Source organism: Fukomys damarensis, unplaced genomic scaffold, assembly GCF_012274545.1.
Source record: "Fukomys damarensis isolate Sample0158 unplaced genomic scaffold, DMR_v1.0_HiC HiC_scaffold_23, whole genome shotgun sequence".
NCBI classification, from domain to species: Eukaryota; Metazoa; Chordata; class Mammalia; order Rodentia; family Bathyergidae; genus Fukomys; species Fukomys damarensis.
Window position 1 is genome coordinate 6,355,801 of NW_022900935.1, and position 6,634 is coordinate 6,362,434.

The following is a 6,634-nucleotide window of genomic DNA, read 5'->3' on the forward strand; positions in this document are numbered from 1 at the left end:
CCCGCGTCACCACTGCGCAGACCTTTGCGGTCCGGAAAGCGCGTCGGGCGCCGGCGGAGTTGGACCCGTTCGGGCTTCACGCTTCGCGCGGGCATCTCTTCCTCCTCCGGGGCACCGAGGCCAGGTGAGTACCGCGCGGGCGGCTTCGCGCCAGGACAGCGGGCGGGCAGCGTTTGTACGCTGAGACGCGAGCTCCTTGACCCGGCAGAGTTCCGGAAGGTGATGACCTCGAAGCGGAGACTGTGGCTCCGGGGAACGCACCACTAGCTGGGGTGATGGATGACGGGCTGCAGTAGTCTCCTCTCCTCTTCCCAGCTCAAACGGGTTATTGGCGGTGGTCATGGCGAGGGTCAGCCCGGGAAAAACTTCCTATAGGAGAGGAGTGGGATGAACTCAAGGAAGGGCAGCTGGCATTTTAGGCTTGCAGGCCAGGAGCTGTCCAGCCTGGCGTGGAGTCCTGGGCTGGAGTTTCCCGGGCTTGCCTGGGATTGTTGAACAGAGAATTGAGATCTAGGAATCCTTGTTGTAAATGTGGGCCGTGGAATCCAGCCATCGCCTCATCCTGCGGCTGTTTGAGGACTCCCTGAAAGGTGCTGGTTGGAGTAGAGCTCTACTGCCCACTGTACCTCTTCACCCCAGCCCCAGCCCCATGGTGAAATGGCCCTAGCCTCGCCTCCACCTCTAACAGAGATCTGGGTCCTAGGAAGTCTTCCATTCCTTCTGTTCTGTCCTTGCTCTCACCTCGAATGGATTCATAGATTCCAAAGCCCACAAGTTTCTGATCTCAGGGCTGAGGTGGGATTGGGGTGAATCAGTTCTGTGCAGTGAAGCCTCAGAGTGTGAACAAAGGTGATGGCGGTCAACTTGCTGCAAGCATGATCCAAAGGTGGCTGGGACAGAGTTGACAGTGACATTGGGCGTAGGCTGTGCTCATCTGGGCCTGGAACATCCCAAGAGCAGCTTCTAGCTAACTGCCAAGGAAAGGGTTGGGACAGGATAGGGTCGCTGGCCGTTGGCCATCGGCCTGGGCAGGCTTTTTTGGCTTCCATCCTAGCTGTAGGAGCTGTGATGAATCCCTGTATCTGAACCCAGCTAGGGATGCTGGGCCATCCTGAACTCTGGCCCAGGAAGAGGTCACCTTGAGGTAGCCCAGATCCTTCTTGTCCAATTGCCTCTTTGGCCCTGTCCCAAACGCAGGAGGTCAGACTGAGGCTGAAAGTCCTGCAGTGAAGTCCCCTTTCCTGACAGTCCTAACCAGGCCCATGTCACGCTGAAGCTTGGGCTTCCAACCTGGAGCAAGAGTAACTCGGTCCATTCTTTCTGGTCCTTGGTTTTCCTTCCTGTAAACTGGGAATAGCAGCCCACCTTTCTCATCAAGGTAAACAGTGGTATGAGACAATGGGAGTAAAAACCTCTCAGAAAGGGCTTTTACTCTGATCATTCCTATTGTTGTTGGGTCTGGTGGATGGGCAAATTCTCATATCTTGAACCAGATCTCAGTTTTCTCATCTGTAGAATGGGGTTATGGAGGTTTGGGCCAGTTGACCCCTCAGGCCCTTCTAGTTCTGTCGGTCACATATAAATATGTTTATTGGAGAATAGAAAATGTCCAGTGTTGTGATATCTAGACTTTGGAGTTGCCACTGAAGCTTGTAGAATGATTACCATTGGGCATGGTGCTTTCCAAAGTGCTTTTATGTCCATCCTTTTACCTGTGCCCTTCAGCTCCATGAGAAAATTCTGAGATTATTGTTAGTGAATAGATGAGGGAAATGAAACTTGCCCAGGGATGCAGGACATGTGTGTTCCCACTCATTCTCCTTGTAGCTGTGGTATAGGGGAAGGCATTTTGGCCATCAGGACAAAGGGACCCCATAGTTTTATCTCTGCAGCTTTCCCTCCTGCTTGAGGGCAGGCCAGGGCTGGCTGGGACACTGGAAGCTGTGTCAGTAGGTCTGTGTTGAATAGAGGGGCATCTGTAGTAACCAACCAAAACCCAGCCAAAGTAAACCGAAGTGAAGCTAGACTTCTGGTTACCAGCTTGTCATTCAGCAACCCCATTACCCCCACCAGCAGCCTGTGACTTTGTTTGGGTTACTTTGCTCTTAGAGCCTTCGTTTCTCCATCTTAAAATGGGCACAGTAATGCTTGTGTCTCAAGATTGATCTCAGGCTCCAAGGATGTAATAGAGCAGGTAATTTAGGTGTTTTTTACATGTTAGACACTGCCTTGGGGTAAGTAGCACTGAGAGCCAGGAACAGTTTTTTTTTTTTTTCTTTCGAAATTTTAGACCTGTAACATTATGGGCTCTTCAGTCATAATTTTCTTGGGAGTTAAGTCCCCCCCCCACCAGAAAGTCTTAACACCCTCCTCACTTTTGTTACTGAAGACCCTCTGGGACACAGAGGACTGCAATATGGCCCCTGGCCTACAACTGCAGTGAAATGGTCCCTCTCCAGGAGTACCACCTTCACAGACCCCGAGGACACCATCCTTGTATATAGCCACAGGTGCATACATGGAGGTTGGATACCCAGCTGATCCACGAAGACTCACTATGGTGAGGGCCTGCCATCATCTGTGCATTTACACACACACCACAGACACACATGACAGACACAAGGTCTCACACGGACAAGCATACTGATTCACAATAGGACCGCATGGGCTTGTATCATTAGGCTGAACATTCAGTTATATAAAGTAACACCTAATGACAAATACGGGTACGTACCTAAAAGGGTAAACACACCCTTGTATAGGTTGAAAGAGGCCCAAGTAGGCCTTCCTTCCCTGGCACCAAGGTACGCAGACCTGTAGGCCTGGGGGGTTACAGACATGCCACATTGTTACACAGATAGGCACACCTTTGCATTCACATGTTAGCTGGCAGAGCTGGCCAGTCTCTCCCTCTGGCCCAGATGCTCAAATACAAGGAGGCGTAGCCCCACACATCCTGGAGACACACAGATCCACATAGCCACACCCCCGAAGAAACTGCACAGGGGCTGGATGGCAAAGCGGAAGGGGCTGTGCTCAGCGCAGAGTTTGGTCCATGCAGTTGGCAGCAGTGCTAGTTCCGAGGAGGCAGGGAAGCCCTTTATTTTCGTATTTTTTCCCACTCTCCTTCCTTGTCTGTGGAAGGCAACTCCCAGTGGATCTCGGGCTCCTGGGCCTCCCTTCCCAGTAGGGACTCATGCACAACCCGCCCCCAGGCTGGAGCTCCAAAGCTTTCCCAGAGCAGGCAGCTTCCTCCAGGCTCTGGAGTGTGACCGAGCGCCTGCTCATTTGACACAGGTCACCGAGCCTCCAGCAGATGGGGCCCTCGCTGTGGGGGGTCTCTGAGCCTGAGAGGGGGGTGGGGGTGGGGGGCTCTGCAGGGTAGAGTGGTAGGTACACAAGCTTCAGCCCTGTATACACTGTAAAGCTGGGGCTTACAGACAGACCTCCTCCTGGGCCTCTAGAACACAAACACAGTCACGAGGCAGTCACCTTCTGGGGGCCGCTGTGTGCTGGGGTGGGCAGCCTGCACAGCGGCGTGCCAGGCAGGGATTTGATGAAGAGAGGAAGGAACAATCTTGTTCAGTGTCTCCTGGAGGCGGCTGGTTCTGACTGCTATCACCCTTGGCCGCTGAGCTCTGTTGCTCCCTAATATCTTTTCTGTCAGTCAGTCGGTCAGGGGTCCCGGAAGTACAGAGAGCAGCAGCAGCCGTGGACCCAAGGCCTGGGCAGTGCTGCAGGGAGCGAGGCTCTAGGACACACTACCCAGAGTTCTTGCAAGTAAGGAATGCTGGGGCAAGGTAAAGAGAGGAGAGGGGGGCCCATGGGCAGGGCTGCTGTAGGAGCTACCTGAGGATGTCCTCTAGTGTGCATGATGGGCTTTGAGTCTTTTCCTGAGGCTGGCTGGGCTGGGGCAGCACTCACAGGCCACTTCCTCTCGCTTCTGCTAGTCTTCTCCTGGTCTAGATCTTGTTTTTTCAGAAGGCCTGGCCTGGCCTGGGAGACAAGGGTCCTGGGTTTCACCTGGGCCCTGACTCAGGCCTGCTGGATAACCCTGGGCCAGTCTCAGTCTCCTAATCTATCTCCGTGACCCGCAGCCTCTTCATCTGTAAACTGGGTGGTCTGGTCTATGTTGGGCGGCTTGAGAAGGTCGGATGGAATCTCTGCCCAGACAGAAGCCCGGGAAGGAAAAGTGTGATTTGCTTTTTCTCCCTGGCTGTCTGGGTCGAGTAAGCAGAACCTGTCTGCTTCTGCCAGCAGTCTCTGCTGTAGGGTGTCAGGAGCGACCACACCCACTGGGGTTTGCTGTCCTGCTTGTCCTGGGCTGGAATGTGGTTTTGACTAGAAGAGTCTGGCAGAGTCCTGGCTGCCTCAGATTTCTAGTCTTGGGAGTGGATGTGCCAGGGTCATCTTGCTCATCTGCTGCCTTGGTGCAGGTGGGTCTGGTAGACAGATGCATAGTGCTTGTCACCATCCAGAAGCTGTCCCTATGTGGGCTGTGATCATTCAGAGCTCTTATGCCCGACCTCTTCCCTCTAACTCAGCCCTTAAAGGTGTCTGGCACCTCTTCTGTCCTTCCCGTGTCCTCTAGAGCCTAGGACCGAGGAGGAGGAGATTGGTGGAAGGGGAACACTGCCGCCTTTGGCAGGAGAAGGAAGCAGTCTTGCTTGTTTTATCAGTCCTTAATGGGAAGAGGGAATGGAAGGTGAAGTATCTCTTTGGGAATTGTTCTTTACACCAGCTGCCCCTAGCCCCTGGCCTATCTGTGGGAGCGAGCAGGGTGCTCCCTTTGTATATTCAAATTAGGACCGGTCAGCTGCTCTTGAAATTTACTTTCGTTTTTTAGCAGAATAGAAGCCTCTGAGCTGGTGTTAATGCCCAGAATCCAGTTATGCAGAAAATGCTCTCTGCAAATCGGTAAATCATTAGTAGGGATTAATCACCCTGAAAGGCTGGGGCTGGGTTTTGGTTTCTTCCTTTCTTTTTTAAAAGCACACTTTTTTTTCTGGATGGCTGCAAAATTCACCACCACAGGGTGAGGTGGGAGCAGAGAGTGGTAATTTTAAGTCCTTGTGATCCTTGTTAAAGGAGTAAGGGGCCTTCCTGGGGCCTGGGCTTGACTTTGTGGCCCCATTGGAAGTTGGAGGTATGGGCAGCTTGGGTGGTTTGGAAGGGAGGGAGGGGGATTCCTTCATTTGTGTGCATCACAATGTTTACAACAGTGTGTGGGTGGCTTGGTGTGCTTGTATGTATAGTCACTGTACGTTAGCACACGAGCAGGAATTTGTGTGTTTATAATTCAGATGCCTGTAAGTGTTTGTGTGCTTGGTTTGTAGTAATGTGTGTGCATTAGGATTTGTAATTGTGTCAGGCAGTGCTTCTGTCCAAGGAGGGATAGAAGGTTCTTCCGTTTGGGGGATTCCGTTTTACTTTGTGTGAGAGACATCTCATCTTTCTCAGCCTTGGGGCAGCTCTTGAAGGAAAGAAGGTAGACCAGGAGGGAAGTCCTGGCCAGCACCTGGGGAGGGGGTGGCTCAGGGTTTATTTATATATGCACGAGCTGCCTGAAGGGGAGGCAAGGGGAGCTCAGGCTCTTGCTGTTAACATCTCTCACTCCCCTTTCCCACCTGTGCCCAGAAACATCTATCACCCACCTGTTCTAGAAGTCCCACTTTTGCATAGCCACAGCACGCACAACTGTAGCTTCCTGAGGGGAGATACATGGTCAGGAAGGGGATGTTCTTTTTCCTTCTAGGCCCCTGATGCTACTATGGGGCCGTTTGGGGGAAGGAAGCCTGTTCCTCTAGCCAGGATGATCCAAACTGACGAATGGGACCCTTTCCTCACTCTGTGTTAACTCAGGACCAGCCTTCAGCTCCCCCTCCCTAGCTTAATGCAGCTAGCTTTGGAGTAGTAATGATCTTCAGCTGACGTTCCCCAGGTGCTGGGTGGAGTGTGTATGTGTATGAGAGGTGGGTCTCAGGACTCTCTCTTCTCCTCTAGTCCCAGAGTGTGGAGTTTGAGCTGGGATTTAATGGGCCTGGTCCTTGCATCAACCAACTCCTTTCTCTAATGCCCTTCTGCCCATACTCAGCTCAGGTCACCTGGGCAACTGTCTACAACCTCACAGATGTCCCAGTTGCTCTGTGCCCCTGTACATGTGCTCATTTGTGGCCACATCATGTGTCCCTCCTCTTCCCTGTGGCAGCTGCCTGGAGTCAGGGATGAACAGAAGGAGAGAGCTCCTTGGCTTTCAAGAATTCGGAGGGTTGGGGAGACTTGGTCAGACTCAGTGTTGGCCTTCTGTGACTTTCTCCAGGATGGCAAGTGGAAGTGGTGAAGGAAGATGCAGCAATTCTGTTTTTCCGGGGACCTTTCAGCATCTTTGTATATCTCTGGTGGCAGACATCTGTCTGAGCTTAGGGTAGCATCTGCCTGGGTTGGAGACAACATCTGTTTGCGGCTGGGACACCTGGCCGAGCCCAGCGTATTATCTGGCCCGGGGACAGTTTCTGTCTCGGCCCAGGACATGTGTTTGAGCCTGGCACAGCATCTGTCTGGGCCTGGTGCAGCAGCTTCCTGGCCTGGGGGCAGTGTCTGCTTGAGCTCTGGACACGTGTCAGACTTGGGATGT